Genomic DNA, 20,935 nt, shown 5'->3' on the forward strand with positions numbered 1-20,935 from the left:
GGATTTTTTCCCTTGAGCCTCAAGAAGGAACCAGTCCTGCCAACACCTTGGCTTGGCTTAGTGAGACTGATTTCAGACATCTGGCCTCCAGAACTGTAGAATACATTTGCATTGTTTTATGCCACTAAGTTAGTGGTAATTTGTCACAGCAGCTGTAGGAAATGAATGCTCCATATTAGGGAGAAGGACTTCTCATTGGTGCTGTGAGGAACTCTGTGGACCCTCTACTCAGTGAAAAAAATCATACCTAATGAAAATTATACAAACAATAATCATCTAAAGCCTCTGAAAATTATCCTAAGGATATGTAGAAAATGGAGAGATAGTTATTTAAGAAAATCTACTAGATCTCATGAAGAATATCAAGACTTCAGCATTCAACTTACAACTTCCTACCTGTCTCCCAGTTCAATGTAATGGAAGATCTATTCTGGGTGGGTGTGGCCAAGAAGGACGTTGTCTTTCTTTCTTCAGACTGGTCTAGTCAGGAAAAATCAGGCAAGAGTATTTTAAAAAGGCATTCCAATTGTAAAGAAAGAAGTAAAACTATCTCTGTTTGCAAATAACATGATCCTACGTACAGAAGATACTAAGGAATCTACTAAAAACCTGTTAGAACTAATAAATGAGTTTAGTGAAGTGGCAGGGTACATGGTCAATATAGGTAAATCAGTTGTATTTCTATCCAATAATACTTAACAATTGTAATTCTATCCATCAGCAATATATAATCCAAAATCAAAATTAAGAAAACAATTCTATTTACAGTGGTATCAAAAAGAATAGAATAGTTATGAATAAATTTAGCAAAAGAAATGCAAAATGTGTACTCAGAAAACTAAACACTGTTGAAAGAAAGATCTAAATAAATGAAAGAGGAAGACATTTTATGCTTATGGATTGGAAGATTCAATATTGTTAAGATGACTGTACTCCCCAAATTGATCTACAGATTCAATGCAATCTTATGAAAATCTCATCTACCTTTTTTTTTTTTAGCAGAGATTGGGAAGTTGATCTTAAAATTTACATTAAATACAGCCTATATTCATACAAAGAATATATAAAGAACTCTTGCAACTCAACAATGAAAAGACAAATAATCCAATTTTACAATGGGCAAAGTTTTTGAACAGACATTTCTCTTTTAAACCTCTTTTTTGTTGGTTTTTGGCTGTGCTGTGTGGCATGAGGAATCTTAGTTCCCTGACAGTGATCAAACCCATGCCCTCTGCAGTGGATGTGCAAAGCCTTAGCCACTGGACTATCAGGGAAGTCCCTGAATAGACGTTTATCCAAAGACAATATACAAATAGCCACCGAGCATATGAAAAGATGCTCAACATCATTAGTCATCAGAAAAAAAAAATCAAATCCATGATGAGATACTATTTCACACACTAGGATGGCTTTAATAAAAAGAGACAACAATAAATCTTGGTAAGTATATGGACAAATTGTAAGCCACATACATTTTTTGCGAGAATGTAAAATGGTACAGAGGAACCAGAGATCAAATTGCCAATATCCACTGGATCATTGAAAAAGCAAGAGAGTTCCAGAAAAACATCTATTTCTGTTTTATTGACTATGCCAAAGCCTTTGACTGTGTGGATCACAATAAACTGTTGAAAATTCTTCAAGAGATGGGAATACCAGACCACCTGACCTGCCTCTTGAGAAACCTGTATGCAGGTCAGGAAGCAACAGTTAGAACTGGACGTGGAACAACAGACTGGTTCCAAATAGGAAAAGAAGTACATCAAGGCTGTATATTGTCACCCTGCTTATTTAACTTATATGCAGAGTACATCATGAGAAATGCTGGGCTGGAAGAAGCACAAGCTGGAATCAAGATTGCCGGTAGAAATATCAATAACCTCAGATACGCAGATTACACCAGTCTTATGGCAGAAAGTGAAGAAGAACTAAAGAGCTTCTCGATGAAAGTGAAAGAGGAGAGTGAAAAAGTTGGCTTAAAGCTCAACATTCAGAAAATGAAGATCATGGCATCTGGTCCCATCACTTCATGGCAAATAGATGGGGAAACAGTGGCTGACTTTATTTTGGAGGGCTCCAAAATCACTGCAGATGGTGACTGCAGCCATGAAATTAAAAGACGCTTACTCCTTGGAAGAAAAGTTATGACCAACCTAGATAGTATATTAAAAAGCAGAGACATTACTTTGCCAACAAAGGTCCATCAGGTCAGGGCTATGGTTTTTCCAGTGGTCAAGTATGGATGTGAGAGTTGAACTGTGAAGAAAGCTGAGTGCCAAAAAATTGATGCTTTTGAACTATGGTGTTGGAGGACTCTTGAGAGTCCCTTGGACTGCAAGGAGATCCAACTAGTCCATCCTCAAGGAGATCAGTCCTTGATGTTCATTGAAAGGACTGATGCTGAAGCTGAAACTCCAATACTTTGGCCACCTCATGCAAAGAGTTGACTCATTGAAAAAGACCCTGATGCTGGGAGGGATTGGGGGGAGGAGGAGAAGGGGACGACAGAGGATGAGATGGCTGGATGGCATCACCGACTCGATGGGCATGAGTTTGAGTAAACTCCAGGAGTTGGTGATGGACAGGGAGGTCTGGTGTGTTGTGATTCATGGGGTTGCAAAGAGTCAGACACGACTGAGTGACTGAACTGAACTGAACTAAAATGGTGCTACTACTTTGGAAAAAGGCAGTTTCTGAAAGTGTTAAATATAGAGTTACCTTATGACTCATCAATTCCATTCCTAGATATATACCCAAGAGATATAAATACATATATCCACACAAAAACTTGTACATATATATCTATAGAAACATTGTTTGTAATAACCAAAAAATGGAAACAATCCAAATGTCCATCAACTGAGGAATGAGTAAACAGAATGTAGTACATCCATACAATGGAATATTATTGAGCAGTACAAAGAAATTAAGAACTGATACATGCTACAATATAGATGAACCTTGAAAACATTACGCTAAGTGAAAGAAGACAGCCACAAAGACCACAAATTATAAGCTTCCTCTATATGAAATAACCAGGATATGACAATCTATAGAAATAGAAGATAGATTAGTGGTTGATCCAAGCTGGGGGACAAGGGAGGGGAATGAGAAGTGACTGCTAGTGGGTATAAGGATTCTTTTGGGAGTGGTTGAGTTTTTTTTTTAATTTAAAGTGTATTTTAGTTTTCTGTTCATTTACTCATACTGCAGACATTTATGAGTCACCAGGAAGTGTTCAGTACTGAAAAGTTAAACAAAAAATACTTTCTGCACCTACTACTAAGCCTGGCAATACTATGTGCTTAAAAATAACTTTTGAATGGATTAATAGATGCATAGAATAGGTCTGGTAAGTAGAAGTGTTCTGTTCGTATTTATTTTTATAAAACTTTATTAAAGTATCAGAAATGGGATTTTACCAAGAACAGGTAACATTTATATCCTAATTTCCTTTCTTTTACAAGTTAGGTGTTATAAACTAGTAGGTGGACTGCAAAAACCAATAGCAATAACAAAATTATTGGCCAATGTAGTAAGCTAGGTATAACAAAAATGTTCTGGGGCTTATTGTCAGGAAAAAATGGGTTCAAATATTGTCTCTGGCACTCACTACCATTGTGATCTAACACAAATTATTTAAGTGTTAGTTACCTCATCAATTAAAGGGGAATAATAATAATAATATACTCCCTACCTGGTAAGGTTATTATTATAGGCATATTTCAGAGATACTGTGAGTTTGGTTCCAGACCACCACAATAAAGGGAATATCACAACAGAGTGACTCACAAGATGTTTGTTTTCCCAGTGCATATAAAAGTTCCATTTACTCTGAACTGTAATCTAGTAAGTGTTCAATAAACTTGAAAAAAAGTATACACACCTTAATTTTAAAAATATTTTATTGTTAAAAAATTCTAACTATCATCTGAGCCTTCAGCAAATTGTAACCTTTTCGATGGTGGAGGATCTTGCCAGGATTTTGATGGCTCCTGGCTTAATCAGAATGGTGTTTACAGAAGGCTGGGGTGACTGGCAATTTCCTCATGTAAGACAACAATGAAATCTGCTGCAGCAATTGACTCTTCCTTTCCAGAACCATTTCTCTGTACCAGGCAATGCTGTTTGATAGCATTTTGCTCACAGTAGGACTTCTTTCAAAACTAAAATCAATCCCGTCAAACAGTCTTAGCAACTAGGTTTACTTAATATTCTAAATCCTTTGTTGCCATTTCAACAATCTCCACACCATCTTCACCAAGAATAGAGTCTATGGCAAAAAAAAAAAAAAATACTTTCTTTGCTTATCAATTTAGAAGCAACTCCTCATCTGCTCAAGTTTTATCGTAAAATTGCAGCAATTCAGTCACATCTTCAGGTTCCACTTCTAATTCTAGTTATCTTGCTGTTTCCATCACACTTGTAGTTACTTCCTCTACTGAAATCTTGAAACCAGCAGTCATTCATGAAGTTTAGAAACAACTTCTTTGAAACTCCTGCTAATATTGGCAGTTTTACTTCTTCCCATGAATCACAAATGTTCTTAATGGCATCTAGAATCTTTCCAGAAGGTTTTCAATTTACTTTGTTCAGATCCATCAGAGGACTCACTATCTATGGCAGTTATAGATTTATGAAATGCATTTTGTAAATCATAAGACTTGAAAGTAAAAATTACTCCTTAATCCATGGGCGGCAAAATGGGTATTATGTTAGAAGGCAGGAAAATGACATGAATCCCATCACACATCTTTGTCAGATCTCCTGGGTGACCACATGTGCTGTCAGTGAGTGGTAATATTTTGAAAGGAATCTTTTTCTCCAGGCAGTAGGTCTCAACAGTGAGCTTAAAATATTCAGCAACCCATGTTGTGAACAGATGTGCCATAATCCAAGCTTTGTTGTTCCACTGATAGGGCACAGGAAAAGTAGAGGTCTCATCATTCTGAAGGGCCCTCAGATTTTCAAAATAGTGAACATTACCGAAGTTTAATCCTTGGGTCAGGAAGATTCCCTGGAGAAGGGAATGGCTACCCACTCCAGTATTCTTCACTTCAGTATTCCAGTATTCTTCTCAGTAATTCTCTACTTCTGGAGAATTCAATGGACAGAGGAGGTTGGTGGGCTATCGTCCATAGGGTTACACAGAGTCTGCAAAGAATATAATCATCTGATTTCGGTCTTGACCATCTGGTGATGTCCACGTGTAGAGTCTTCTCTTGTGTTGTTGGAAGAGGGTGTTTGCTATGACCAGTGTGTTCCCTTGGCAAAACTCTGTTAGCCTTTGCCCTGCTTCATTTTGTTACTCCAGGTTTCTCTTGACTTCTTAGTTTTGCATTCCAGTCCCCTATGATGAAAAGGACATCTTTTTTGGGTGTTAGTTCTAGAAGGTTTTGTAGGTCTTCATAGAACCAATCAACTTTAGCTTCTTCAGCATTACTGGTCGGGGCATAGACTTGGATTACTGTGATATGGAATGGCTTGCCTTGGAAATGAACAGAGATCATTCTGTCATTTTTGAGACTGCACCCAAATACTGCATTTCAGACTCTTTTGTTGACTATGAGGGCTACTCCATTTCTTCTAAGGGATTCTTGCCCACGGTAGATATAATGGTCATCTGAATTAAATTTGCCCATTCCAGTCCATTTTAGTTCACTGACTCCTAAAATGTCAATGTTCACTCTTGCCACCTCCTGTTTGACCACTTCCAATTTACCTTGATTCATGGACCTAATGTTCCAGGTTCCTGTGCGATATTGTTCTTTAGAGCACTGGACTTTACTTCCATCAACAGTCACATCCACAACTGGGCATTGTTTTTGCTTTGGCTCCGTCTCTTCATTCTTTCTGGAGTTATTTCTCCACTGATCTCCAGTAGCATATTGGGGACCCACTGACCTGAGGAATTCAACTATTTAGTGTCATTACTATTCACAATACCTCCATGTTATAGGCTGAAAATCTGTGTCCTCCACAAATTCTTACATTGAACACCCACCATGATCATGTTGAAGGTGGTGCCTTTGGGAGGTAATTAGGGTTAGATCAGGTCTTGGAACCCCCATGATGGAATCAGTGTCCCCAGAAGGGGATAAGGAGACCAAGGTTCTCTCACTCCACCATGTGAGGAAACAGAGAGAAGGCAGTTGCTTGAATCAGGAGTAGGGCCCTAACCAAGAACTGATCATGCTGGCACCCTGATCCTGGACTTGCAGGCCTCCAGAACAGTAAGAAAATGTTTTGCTCTTTCAGCCACCCAAGTCATAACATTCTGTTATCACAGTCTAAATGGACTAAGACACCTCATCTCTCTTTGGCTATCTCTGCTGACAGGTGCCAGGGAATTCATATTAGCTCTATTTTCCAAATATAACTTTTTTCTTTAAAAAAATACATAAACAACAAAACTATCTTTTGATCTCCTTTCCTCTCCTCACTTTGGAAAAGAAAAGCATTGAGGAACTGTTTCTCAGGAATTTCTATTTTGAGACAGAGCTCCCCTAGCTGGTGTTAATGGATTAATTTCACTCTGGTGCCATATCTGGATTAATTTCAATCTGAGCTCAATTACAGTCAACTGAATTTTATATATACATATATATATATATATGTGTGTGTGTGTGTATACACTGCCTGCAAATCAACCTCTCAGGACTGTATTTTCAAGTATACTATTTGGTCCTGTTATGTTTATCACATATTTTCAATATTGGAGGCCAGTAGACATTCAGTGATTCAGCAAATATGCCAAGCACTTTTTTAGGGACTGGAAATATCACACAAAATAAGAGCCTTGAAGAGTATTCTCTCAAGAATAAGCTTCTCAAGGATCTCATATTCTAAGATAAGTGGAAAAGACAGCAAGTAAACAAGAATATAGACATATAAAAATAGCAGTTTTAGATTGTGATAAGAGTTAAACAGTAAATGAGTCATAGTGAAATAAGCAAGGGAAGAGTTTTTAAAGCAGATGACATTTAAGTCACTCATGATAAGAAAAAGCAAGACATACAAAGAACTGGAGGAACCAGGCAGGGCCCAGACTCTGAAAGCTTGGTGTGCTGGAAAAATAGGAGCATGATGAATAAACAAAGAATGGCATGAAATGAAAAACATAAGCAAAGGTCTGATTGTAGAGGGCCTTAGAGAACATGGGATAAACAGGGAAGAGATAGGACCTGATTTACATATTTATTTATTTCATAGCTAGGAAAAAGTTCCTGAAGGCTCTGTAGCAATTTTCCTTTCAATTCATTGGCCAGAATTATATCACATGCACTTTTTGAAACTGAAGTATGCTTGAACGTGTTGACAATTTCTCTGGTAGCTCAGCTGGTAAAGAATCCACCTGCAAAGCGGGAGACCTGGGTTTGACTCCTGGGTTGCAAAGATCCCCTGGAGAAGAAATGGTAATCCACCCCAATATTCTTGCCTGAAGAACTCCATGGACAGAGGAGCCTAGTGGGCTAGTCCATGGAGTCACAAAGAGCTGGACACAACTAAGTGACTAACTTTCACTTTGATTGTGTTAGTCTCTGTTATACAGCAAATAACTGAATACATATATATCAGATTCTTTTCCATTTTGTTGCTGTTCAATCACTAAGTCATTTCTAACTCTCTACAGCCCCATGAACAGCAGCATGCCAGGCTTTGTTGTCCTTCACTATCTCCAAGAGCTTGTTCAAGTGACTCACCATTGCATCAGTGATGTTATCTAGCTATCTCATCCTCTGTTGCCCTCATCTCCTCCTGCCCTCAATCTTTCCCAGCATTAGGGTCTTTTCCAGTGAACAGGTTCTTCCCATCAGGTGGCCAAAGCACTGGAGCTTCAGCTTCAGCATCAGTCCTTCCAATGAATATTCAAGACTGATTTCCTTTAGGATTGACTGCTTGGATCTCCTTGCAGTCCAGCACTCTCAAGAATCTTCTCCGACACCACAGTTCAAAAAGTATCAATTCTTCAGTGCTAAGCCTTCTTTACAGTCCGACTCTCACATCTGTACATGACTACTGGAAAAATGATAGCTTTGACTAGACGGACCTTTGTTGGCAAAGTGATGTCTCTGCTTTTTAATACACTGTTCAGGTGTGTCATAGTTTTTCTTCCAAGGAGCAAGTGTCTTTTAAGTTTGTGGCTTCAGTCACCATCCACAGTGATCTGGAGCCCAAGAAAACAAAATCTCTCACTGTTTCCATTTTTTCCCCATTCCTTTTAGTTTCAAAGATATTAAAGATATAAAATATTTCCCTGTGCTATGTAGCAAATTCTTGTTGCTTATCTACTTTACGTATAGTTTGTATCTGTTAATCCCATACTCCTATTTTTCCACCCTCCTTTCCCCTTTGGCAACTGTAAATTTGTTTTCTATGTCTGTGAGTTTGTTTCTGTTTTGTAAATAAGTTCATTTGTGTTATTTTTTAGACGCCACATAAGTGATAGTGTACGATATTTGGCTTTCTCTGTTTGAGTTACTTCAGTTAGTATAATCTCTAGGTCCATCCATGTTGCTGCAAATGGCAATATTTGATTTTTTATGGCTGAATAATATTCCATATATATATATATATATATATCTATATACACACACACATATATATGTATACATATATGTATATATATACCACATCATCAACTGTTAATGGATACTTAGGTTGCTTCAGTGCCTTGATTATTGTAAACAGTGCTGCCAGGAACATAGAGGTGCACGTACCTTTTTGAACTAGAGTTTTCTTTCTTCTGAAAGAAAACTTTGAAACTTTCTTTCGAAAGAAAAAAGTTATATTTGGAAAATAGAGATAATATGTATTCCCTGGCATTGTCAGCAGAGATAGCCAAAGAGAGATGAGGTGTCTTAGTCCATTTAGACTGTGATAACAGAATGTTATGGCTTGGGTGGCTGAAAGAGCAAAACATTTTCTTACTGTTCTGGAGGCCTGCAAGTCCAGGATCAGGGTGCCAGCATGATCAGTTCTTGGTTAGGGCCCTACTCCTGATTCAAGACAACTGCCTTCTCCCTGTTTCCTGAATGTATGTTCTGAATGTATGTTCAGGAGTGAGACTAGGCTGCATCATATGGTAGCTCTACAATAAGTTTCGCCTGGATGCCTAATCACCCCTGGGTATGGTCCACCTGGAAACCACATAAACTCGAGGTTTCCTATGGCGAGGAAGAAGGGATTAATGACTGTTGGATAGACTTTTGATGGAAAGTACCACACAAAACCTATGTTGTGCAAGTCAAGGTGACAAGTAGTCAGTTGGTTACACAAATCTGGGTTTCAGGGAAGGGTGTCAGATGGTTGGCAGATGAAGTCTTCTACAAATGGCTGATATTTAATGTTATGGATTGGATGAGATCACCTGGGAAAAGTGTTTATATATTTAAAAGACAGTCCAGTATTATGTTCTTGCGTATCCCAATATTTAGGTAAAGGAGAAGAAGTGAAGAAAGGACAGGCCAGACCTAGTTAGAGGACAGTATTTGTCTTAAGAGCCAAAAGAGAAGTTTTCCAAAAAGGGGCTGAGCAGTTGGATCAGATGTTGCTGAGAGGAGAGTCCATTGAGAACATAAGAAGCGTACACAGGATTTAGTAATGAGGAGATCATTGGTGGCCCGACAAGAGCTGACTCAGTGACTGCTTAAGCAGAAGCTTGATAGAGTAACCAAAGAATGAATGAAAGCTGGGGAAGTATTTTGAGAAAATTTGCTGTGAAAAGCACAGAAAAATATGATGGAGGGAATCAACAAGGGAAGGTTTGGGAGATTATAGATTATAGGATTATTATAATTTGGGAGATTATAGAATTTGTTTGTATGCTGCCTAGAATGATCTGGTGCAGAGAAAGACATTGATGGTATGGAGTAGAACAAAATACAAGAGCAAAATCCTTGGAAAGGTGAGAGTGGTGGGATCAGAGTATGAGTGGAAGGATCAAACTCTGATAGGAAAAGATACTTTTATTAAAAAAAAAAAAAGAATACAGAAAGAATATGGGCACAGAGACTGAAAGGTGTGTAGATTTAATAAGATGCAGACATTCCTGTAACATGGCTTAGATTTTTTTCAGTTAAGCATGAGTCTAAGTCATCAGCTAAGAATGAGCTGGGAGACAGTGTGGGAGGTTTGAGGAGAGAGGAAATATGAAATAGTTATTTCAAAGACTCCAAAGGGAACTTTATTAGGGAAAGGTAGCGAGGCCCTTTGGCAGTAATGTGGGCATATTTGAGGTTTGGAATCACAAATTTAAAGTGCAAACAACAGACAACTGTGATATAATCTCCAGTAGGTAGAGGCATAGAGAAGATGGCTAGTAGACTCTTGTAGGATTGGGGTCTAGGCAGGCAAGGACAGGAAGAGTGGGGCCTATACTTGAATTTAGCAACTTTTAAAGAAAATTATTTTGATAATAGGTTGTGAATTGTAAGTTGGATATACAGAGAAGCCAAGACAGTAGTGAAAACTGTGAAAAAGTGGCAGCATCAGTGGACTGGAAGCTTTGATAAAATTAAGGAATAAATTGCAATAAAGCCTCTAATATAAGGGAGTTGAAGGACTAGGGGCTGTGACCATTGGAACAAGTTCCCACTTTCAAGAGCTAGACTGCTCATACATGATTACTTTGCATTTACTACAACTTTTTCAAAAAAACCAAGTACCTGCCAAGCCTGGCCTTTGCTAGTAAAGGGTACAATTATGTGTGACTGAGAAGCAGCGATGTGATTAGGGAGCTGTAGTGTGCTAATTCAGCAATGACACAGTAAAATAGACCACATAGCATGAGATCTGAACAATAGGATACCATCACAGCATAATGCAAAGAGCTTGGGCTTGAAGTCAGAGCAACCTGATTCAGATCCTGATTGTGGCATATATCTAGGAGCGTATTTCTTAACCACTTTGAATGCTGAATTATCCTTTTAAACTGGGGTATGGTTACCCAGAGGTTATTATGCACCTGAAGAAAGATAATGCATGTAAAGTGCCTAGAAATAATAGGTTCTCCGTAAATATTAACTACTGGAAAATAAAGAGCCATGTTCCCACTGCTACATGGTAGTCTGGGATCCATTTAGGAAGCTGGTGCTCTTACAGTAGGCAGTGAAGGGATGTGTCAACCAGAAAAAAAGGAAAGGATTCTCCTTATAGGGTTATGAGTTAGAATAAAATCTGATCGCTTCTCGGCCTTTTGGCTAAGATCAAGTGTAGAATAAAATCTGGCTTTGTTATGTTGGGATTTTATATAATACTATAATACTTCTGATGATAGGAATGAAGGTCTAATTCTTGGCTAGTCATATTTAGAGATCAAAAATGAAACCAAGGTACCTGGATTAATGCTTTTCTTCTTCAGTTCATTTCAGTTCTCTCACTGTCGTGTTCGACTCTTTGCGACCCCATGGACTGCAGCAGGCCAGGCCCCCCTGTCCATCACCAACTCCCAGAGATTACTCAAACTCATGTCCATTGAGCCAGTGATGCCATCCAACTATCTCATCCTTTGTAGTCCACTTCTCCTCTTGCCTTCAATCTTTCCCAGCATCAGGGTCTTTTCCAATGAGTCAGCTCTTCGCATCAGGTGGCCAAAGTATTGGAGTTTCAGCTTCAGCATCAGTCCTTCCAATGGACATTCAGGACTGATTTCCCTTAGGAGGGACTGGTTGGATCTCCTTGCAGTCCAAGGGACTCTCAAGAGTCTTCTCCAACACCACAGTTCAAAAGCATCAATTCTTCAGCACTCAGCTTTCTTTATAGTCTAACTCTCACATCCATACATGACTACTGGAAAAACCATAGCCTTGACTAGACAGACCTTTGTTGGCAAAGTAATTTTTTAATATGCTGTCTAGGTTGGTCATAACTTTCCTTCCAAGGAGAAAGCGTCTTTTAATTTCATGGCTGCAGCCACCATCTGCAATGATTTTGGAGCCCCCCCCCCAAAAAAAAATACAGTCTGCCACTGTTTCCATTGTCTCCCCATCTATTTGCCACGAAGTGATGGGACCAGATGCCATAATCTTAATTTTCTGAATGTTGAGTTTTAAGTCAGCTTTTTCACTCTCCTCTTCCACTTTCAAGAGGCTCTTTAGTTCTTCTTCACTTTCTGACATAAGGGTGGTGTCATCTGCATATCTGAGGTTATTGATATTTCTCCCAGCAATCTCAATTCCAGTGTGCTTCATCCAGCCCAGCGTTTCTCATGATGTACTCTGCATATAAGTTAAACAAGCAGGGTGACAATATACAGCTTTGATGTACTCCTTTTCTTATTTGGAACCAGCCTGTTGTTCCATGTCCAGTTCTAACTGGAACTGGGCATTTTTGTTTAGTAAATGATAAATCCAAAACTAGGAGACATAGTGGTGGTTTTCTAGATGGTGCATGGTGGCAGACCTATCTCAGCCTAGTAGGAGCATGCCAGTTGTTCCCAGAGTCTATGGCAATTACAGGTCAGTATTTGTAAATCGGTTCCCAAACCATCCTAGCCTCTACCTCCCTCTCAGTTCCCTCTGATTTCACAGCCCTTTCCTGATGCTCTGAATTCTACCTTCCCTAGTTCATCTTGTTTTATAGCATCTAATCTCCCTTTTAAATGGTCTTTTGCTTTTCTGTTAATGGACTACCAGTACTCGACTTGGCCCAGGATCTCTCTTTTTTTTTTTAATTGAGATTTTCTCAAAGCTCTTTAGAGGGGCCTCCCAGGTAGCTCAAGTGGTAAAGTATCTGCTTGCAATGCAAGAGACTCTGGTTCAATCCCTGGGTTGGGAAGACTCCCTGAAGGAGGAAATGGCAGCCCACTCCAGTATTCCTGCCTGGAAAATCCCACAGACAGGAGAGCCTGGTGGGCTACAGTCCAAGGGGTCACAAAGAGTCAGGCATGATTTACCGATTGAGCACAGCACCTTATGGGGGCAGCTGGGTTGGAACCGATAGTGTCTGCTACCCACTGTGTCAACCCAAAGTCCTGATTTTTCAACACTCTCTCGCTTTAACTATTACAGGAGGAAAAAGTAGACTGGAAATATGCAGTGAGGAAGTGTCAACCATACATCAGAGAGAGAGAGAGAAATCACTACTAACTGAACAGATGGCCAAAACAAAATTCCAATTGTAATGAGTTGAAAAAATTTTCAAATGTGATGTCCCAGTGGCCTTAGAAAATCCCTATAAAGTAGGTGGGATCTACTGGGTCTCAGAAAGTTTACATGCAATCTAGCTTTTCTCTAGAAACTTTGCTTTCAGGTTAAGTGTTTACATTTTGGTCTTTAAACTTCATAATTCATTAATATAAAAACTTCATACCGTGTATATATCACATATGAGAGGTGGCTGATTCATACATATGCATGTATGTATGCTCAGTTGTGTCCGACTCTTTGTGACCCCATGGACTGTGGCGCACCAGGCTCCTCTGTCCATGGGATTCTCCAGGCAAGAATCCTGGAGTGGGTTGCCATGCCCTTCTCCAGGGGGATCTTCCTGACCCAGGGATCAAACCTAGGTCTCCTGTATGTCCTCAATTGTAGGCAAATTCTTTACTGCTTGAGCCATCTGGGAAGTCCCTTTAAAAAGGTAGAATAGGGCTTCGATGACTTTATGTTGAATAGATTGGCCATTCCATAATGTGGTGTTCAAAAAAACAATAATTTCTCTTGTAGAATTTTTTACAGTCAAACACACCCAATTTTTAGAAAAAGTAACTTTATTAGTAAAAAAAAAAACCTACCTGTGGTTAAATCTATGACACAGGGGTTGTGTCTGTCTTGGTCACTCTTTTATCCCTAGCATGTTGCCTTATTTCCAGCACTAACCAGTTGAATAAATATTTCAGCCATTCAGTTTTATCATCCACTGAGTTCCCAGCATTAGCTACCCAAAAAAGTATTTATCATAATTTTAAAATGAATTTATTTCATTTAAAATCTTGAAACTGGGTTGACCATCTCCAGTTGACCAAAATGGTTCCTCTTGACTAAGACTCTGTGAAAACAGTCAATTTCATTGCAGCTGACAGAAAAAAATTTGAAAGTTGATAAAAGTAGAATTTTTAATACAAATTTGAGTACATTTTTTTACCTTTTCTTTCTTTCTTTTTTTTTTGCCTATTCTGTTCCTGTTGTTGAGTCTTTAAGTCCTATCTAATTCTACAGAACCTGGCTGATTCTAGCAGCCCGCCAGGTTCCTCTGTCCATATAATTTCACAGCAACAATACTGGAGTGTGTTGCCATTTCCTCCTCCAGGGGATCTTCTTGACCCAGGCACTGAATTGGTTGCAGGTAGATTCTCATTGCAGGTAGATTCTTCCTCATTGCAGGTAGATTCTCTACTGCTAAGCCACCAGGGAAGTCCATTACTATCATCACTAGCAAAGGATTGTTTAGTCATTCAAGATAGAAAATGTAGTTTTTAAAATACAGAGCTATTTTCACTATAAAAGTAATGTGTTTATGTTAGAGAAAATTTGGAGAATACTGATAAGCCAAAAGGAATGATCACCTAAAAGTCCACTTCTTTTTTTTTTTTAATATATATTTTTTTATTTTATTATTATTTTTTAATAGGCTAATTACTTTACATCATTACAGTAGTTTTTGTTATACATTGAAATGAATCAGCCATGGATTTACATGTATTCCCCATCCCAGTCCCCCCTCCCACCTCCCTCTCCACCCGATCCTTCTGGGTCTTCCCAGTGCACCAGGCCCGAGCACCTGTCTCATGCACCCAATCTGGGCTGGTGATCTGTTTCACCCTAGGTAATATACATGTTTCAATGCTGTTCTCTTGAAACATCCCACCCTCGCCTTCTCCCAGAGTCCACAAGTCTGTTCTATACATCTGAGTCTCTTTTTCTGTTTTGCCTATAGGGTTATCATTACCATCTTTCTAAAGTCCATATGTATGTGTTAGTATACTGTAATGGTCTTTATCTTTCTGGCTTACTTCGCTCTGTATAATGGGCTCCAGTTTCATCCATCTCATTAGAACTGATTCAAATGAATTCTTTTTAATGGCTGAGTAATATTCCATGGTGTATATGTACCACAGCTTCCTCATCCATTCGTCTGCTGATGGGCATCTGGGTTGCTTCCATGTCCTGGCTATTATAAACAGTGCTGCGATGAACATTGGGGTGCACGTGTCTCTTTCAGATCTGGTTTCCTTGGTGTGTATGCCCAGAAGTGGGATTGCTGGGTCATATGGCAGTTCTATTTCCAGCTTTTTAAGAAATCTCCACACTGTTTTCCATAGTGGCTGTACTAATTTGCATTCCCACCAACAGTGTAAGAGGGTTCCCTTTTCTCCACACCCTCTCCAGCATTTATTGCTTGTAGACTAAAAGTCCACTTCTGTGAGACACTTCCATTCATGTTTTCCTGCGTCTTTCCTGTTTTTACTCTACGTGTGTGTTTAGTCGCTCAGTTGTGTCCGACGCTTTGCAACCCCATGAACTGCAGCCCGCTAGGCTCCTCTGTCCATGGGGATTCTCCAGGCAAGAATACTGGAGTGGGTTGCCGTGCCCTCCTCCAGGGGATCTTCCCAATCCAGGGATCGAACCCGGGTCTCCCAGATTGCAGGCTGATTCTTTACCATCTGAGCCACCAGGGAAGCCCCTTTAACTCTATACATGCATGTTTATTTCCACAATCCTGGGATCATACTGTGTATCTGTTAAATTTTTTTTTTCACCTCACAATAGACTGCGTTATGTTTTGCTCAAAAATAGCCTTTTAATTCGTGTCATTTTCATTATCTTAGAAGTTTCATTAACACATTTATGAATACTATTCTTTCCTATCAGCGGTGATGACAAATATGACCATTTTCTAAAGTGTCAGGTGTTAATAGCATAGCTAGGCAATGAGGTAAGCCAGTTAACTGCCCAATGGAAAAAATCCAGCAGCCAATTCCCATTTAATGTGGCGAGTCTGGACTCTGGAAATGCCAGTGCTGCCTGCTCTAGCTGACTGTTGAAAATACCTTCCCCCAGTCTTTCTCCTGTTTTACTCAGATCTAGCAGTCTGGCATACACAATCATAGGAACAGCTCGAGCAGCCAAATTTCCTTAGCTCCACATCAATGAAAGGACAGAATGGCTGGCCTGATGCACCTGCTCTGGGAAGCAACGTGGAGCGCCCAGCATGAGTAGGACATTCTCCTAGCTCACCCAGAAAGGCAGTCACCTTAAAAGGAAGTCAGCCTGTGAGTTTATTGCTCTCATGCCCTGGCAAGGCTCTAACAAGTTTTATAGGTTTTATGGGATCTTATCTGCTTGATAACCCAGTTTAATCATACAGAAAATGTATTTTTAAATATTTTACCTTATATGAATTAGCCTGTAAACAAAGGACTTTTCACAATTATTTTCCTAAGTAAATTCTTTCCACATTACATATTAGGATAATGAGAACAATGGTCACTGTAATGATATGCATGCATGTCATGGGAATTATTCTTTGTCCTCTAATAATGCATGCTACATCTACTGATTTATCATTTCATATAACAAATATGTACCAGGCACTGTGCTGAGTGCTGGGGAAATCTTAAAAGGAACTCAGCAGCCTGTCTCAAGGACCTCATGTACTAGAACTGTGCTGTCCAGTAATGTAGGCATTACCCACATGTGGGTATTTAAATTTAAAATTTTAATTAATCAAAATTAAATCAAATTGAAACCTCGGTTTCTCAATCACACTAACCATACTTCAAGTATTTAACGGCAGCATGTAGTTAGTGGTTACCATACTGACAGCACAGATATAGAAATTTCTATTATTGTATAAAGTTCCATTGGACATAATAGTGGAGACACTAAGAGAATATAAAAGCTGTTTCTGAACCTATCACATTGGATCCATTTTTCAAAACATTCTGATGCCTCTTCACGTACTGGTTTTGTAATTACAGAAACAATCTGTAAGGAAGCTTTAAGAGAGATTTAGGAAGAGGGTGATGATGAGCATATATTCATTGTTCAGGCAATTTATAAAATAATTCATATGGACTACTTTCAGCTAACATTTCAAAGCACAGTATATACTTACAGCTTATTCATGATAGTGAATACAATTCATATTTCAAATAATCTTACTGATGATTTTGAACTTCAGGGGTTAATTTCTTATCATAAATAATTAAATCATCATTGTTGTAACTGCACAATGTAGCTGAAAATGAGTTTTTTTTTTCCCCTAGGAGCAGGAGTGTCCACCCTGCAATTTTCTTGTTCACTTGCATTTGCATATTATCTCCTATCCACCATTTGTTTGCAGGTCTCTTTTTAAGCCATGTGTCTGTTTTGTGAGGGTAAGCTTTGTCATGCTAAATAATGTGATTTATAACTTCAATTAAGTAGGCACAGATCAGGTGCAACATTTTACAATCTGCCTTCATGGAAGAACCAGGGTGAGCACTGCAGTCAACCGTCAACTGCTCTTTCTCCGGCTGTCTCACACTTGACTGTCCTAACATGGATCACATGAGACTATGAGTGTCAACATTTAGCAAATGTTAGGAAAGCATATTCCCTTTCTTTTTTTGATAAATAAAAATATAAATACTAGCTCTAACATTTTCTTCCCCCAGCCCTCATCTCTTGGGGTGTAAAATCCTGTTTTGGAGGTCAATCATTTAGATTGTGGTAGGATATTATCAATCTTCTCCTGTGATTTATGGATGATATTTTATTGGGATCAGCCGCATCTAAAATTATGTTTATTTCTAACTTAATTTACCCCCTCAAAAATTTAAAGCAGCCAAATAAAAATTTATATGGTAGCAAAATCTTTTTAAACACACAAAATAGCATACCTGGGATCCTGTATACTTGGGCTACAAATTTGGTCATTATCTTCCTACTGGCCAGTGTGAGTCAGGAAGTATGAACCTCAGGGGGATGATCTCCATATAAATGGACAAATGTAGGCTTAGGAATGTTTAAACCTTTTTTGTCCAGGCTTTTCTAGCTAGTCAGTGACAGACCAGAATGTGAATACAGTTCGATTTAATCCCAAAGCTATTTCTTTTGAAATAAAGGTAGTTATAAATATTTTCTCCCATTCTCTGGGTTATCTTTTTACTTTGTTTATGGTTTCTTCTGATGTGCAAAGGTTTTTGAGTTTAATTAGGTCTCATTTGTTTATTTTTGTTTTTATTTCCATTACTCTAGGAGACAGATCAAAAATGATATTGCAGTGATTTATGTCAAAGAGTGTTCTTGTCTTCCTCTAAGAGTCTCATAGTATTAGGTCTTACATCTAGGTTTTTAATACATTTTGAGTTTATTTTTGTGTATGGTATTAAAGAATGCTCTTATTTCATTCTTTTTTTAAAATCTAGTTTTTAAGTGGGGCTAATGCTACTTGGGTTTCCCACGTGGCACAGTGGTAAAGAAGCTATCTGCCAATGCAGGAGATGCACAAGAGACATGAGTTCAATTCCTAGGTTGGAAAGATCCCCTGGAGTAGGAAATGGCAACCCACTCCAATATTCTTGCCTAGAAAATTCCATGGACAAAGGAGCCTGGAGGACTGTGGGGTCACAGAGTCAAGCATTGGACATGACTGAGCACACACATACACTATACTATTACCATGCAAATTCTTATAAAGATTAAATTAGATGGTGTATTAGTTTCTGAGTAGTTCACAGGCATACAATCTGCTGTGCTGTGGTGTCCAACCATTGTGACCCCATGACTGTAGCCCACCTGGTTCCTCTGTCCATGGGATTTTTCAGATGAGAATACTGGAGTGGGTTGTCATTTTCTCTTCTTGGGGATATTCCCAACCCAGAGATCGAACCCACATCTCCTGTGTCTACTGCATTGCAGGTGGATTCTTTACCCACTGAGCCTTACAATCTGAAAGCTAGATCAAAAATCAAGATGTCACCAGGGTTGCTTCCTTCTGAGTATTCTGAGGGACAATCTGTTTGTTCTATGCCTGTCTTGGCTTCTGGTGACAGCCACAAGCCTTGGTGTTTTTGGCTGACACATCATCCTTCTATTCCCTGCCTGTGTCCTCACACTGGGATCTTCCTGTGTATCTGTGTCTCTTCTCATCTTCTTATATTAATATAAACACTTATGCAGACACACATTGAATTAATACATATATCTACTAGTCCAGTAACTAATGACACCTGGGACATCCAAATATGGTCACATTCTGAGGTACTGGGGTTGAAAGTGAAAGTTGCTCAGTCATGTGCGATCCCATCGACTATACAATCCATGGAATTCTCCAGGCTTGAATGCTGGAGTGGGTAGCCGTTCCCTTTTCCAGGGGATCTTCCTGACCCAGGAATCAAACAGGGGTCTCCTGAAGTGCAGGCAGATTCTTTACTAGCTGAGCTACAAGGATGCCCCAACTGGGGTTGGGACTTCATATCACTTCAGAGATTACAATTCAACCCATCACAGTTGATGTATGTAAAATCCCTCCACGACAGTTGGCCCATAGTGGGTTTTCAGGATGTATGAGTTTCTTTTACTCTCCAATAGACTGAACTTCTGAAGAATAAAAATGTTGTCTTATTCCTCTCTGTGGTCTCAGTACCTTGCCTACTCATACATAGTAGATGTTTATTCATGTTTTTGGTAAATGATCAGCCCCAAACTAGGTGGTGGTCTAGATAGTGCCTGATGGCAGACCTACTCCAGCTCAGCAGGTGGAGGGTAGCTATTCCCAGACAGTCTGTGGCAATTAGGGGTCAGTGTTTGTGCAATAAATGGGTTCTGAAACCATCCTTGCCTTAATCTCCCTCTCAGCTCCCTCGGATCTCACAGCCCTCTCCTGTTGCTCTGAATTCTAATTTGCCTCTAACTTATCATTTGATTGTGCTACCTTCTTCAGTTAATCTTGTTTTACAGCATCTAAACTCCCTTTTAAATTGTCTTCTGCTTTCCTGTTGATGAACTGCCAGTACCTGACTTGGCTCTGAAATCTCTTTTGTTTTAATTTGAGATTTTCTCAAAGCTCCTTAGAAGGGCAGCTAGGCTGGGACTGATGGTGTTTGCTACTCACAAGTGTTAATCTGAAGGCCTGGCTTTTCAATACTCCCTGACTTTGACTATTACTGGAGGAAAAAGTAGACTGAACATATGCAGCAGGGAAACGTATTTTAGAGAAATCTCACCATAAGCAAATCCTCTCAGTTTATATGCTATAATACAAACCGATGTGAGTGAAAAGTTAGAATTAAAGAGTAGTCTCGGTTCAATTCTACACTTCCATTATTTTTAGGTAAAAATAACAACCAAAGCCAGGTTAAACTAGTAGATAATATCTTACAATGAATAAAGATTGTTTGTAAATAGCAAAACTAACAGTCCCCTGGCTATATTTATCTATAAATGGATACTACTTACAGATGATTATATTGTACAGGTAAAAAATTTCTCATAGCTTTCATATATCACACTTACCTAAAACACTTCTTTTCTATCAGTGTAACTAATTAAATCCTTAGTCTGTGAAACTGAAAATGAAAATAACTATTGAATTACTCATTTTCATTTAAAAGAAATGTGAACAAATACAAAATTCAGTTGGAAAAGGATACCCTATATAGGCGAAAAAAATATCAACTAATTAGATGATGGTTTTCCAACATAAGTCTCTTTACTTCTGCACCAAATTGTCATGATTTGGATGAAATGATTTTTAAATTCTTGAAAAACCCCTTCCTAAGTGTGTATGGCCTCCCCTTTTCCACGCAATCAAGTATCTCATAAACTAGGTTCTTATCCTAGTTTGGTATCAAATTTTCAGGGAGAAATAGACCTTGGCAAGTCACTTGGTCTTTCATGGATCTCTTTTTGCTTGCCAGTGTAGTAAGGATACTGGAATATATTATATTTTTAGGGCTCTTCCAGCTTTACAATTTTCAGATTCTATGAGTAGAGAAGTAGTTTTGAAT

At 38.8% G+C, this 20,935-nt stretch overlaps 1 protein-coding gene across 15 annotated transcripts in view; it reads right to left on the reverse strand.

Moving 5' to 3' along the window:
• Positions 1 to 20,935, reverse strand: part of LMNTD1 (lamin tail domain containing 1) — a 480,744-nt gene that overhangs the window by 124,774 nt on the left and 335,035 nt on the right. The window contains exon 6 of one of the 15 annotated variants that reach the window (XM_070453805.1): positions 397 to 480. The exons of the other annotated variants lie outside the window; for them this stretch is intronic. The gene's annotated coding sequence lies outside the window, so the exon portion shown is untranslated. The remainder of the gene's footprint in view (positions 1 to 396; positions 481 to 20,935) is intronic. 15 annotated transcript variants of the gene reach the window in all.

This window comes from Odocoileus virginianus, chromosome 23 (genome assembly GCF_023699985.2).
Source record: "Odocoileus virginianus isolate 20LAN1187 ecotype Illinois chromosome 23, Ovbor_1.2, whole genome shotgun sequence".
Classification (NCBI taxonomy): Eukaryota; Metazoa; Chordata; class Mammalia; order Artiodactyla; family Cervidae; genus Odocoileus; species Odocoileus virginianus.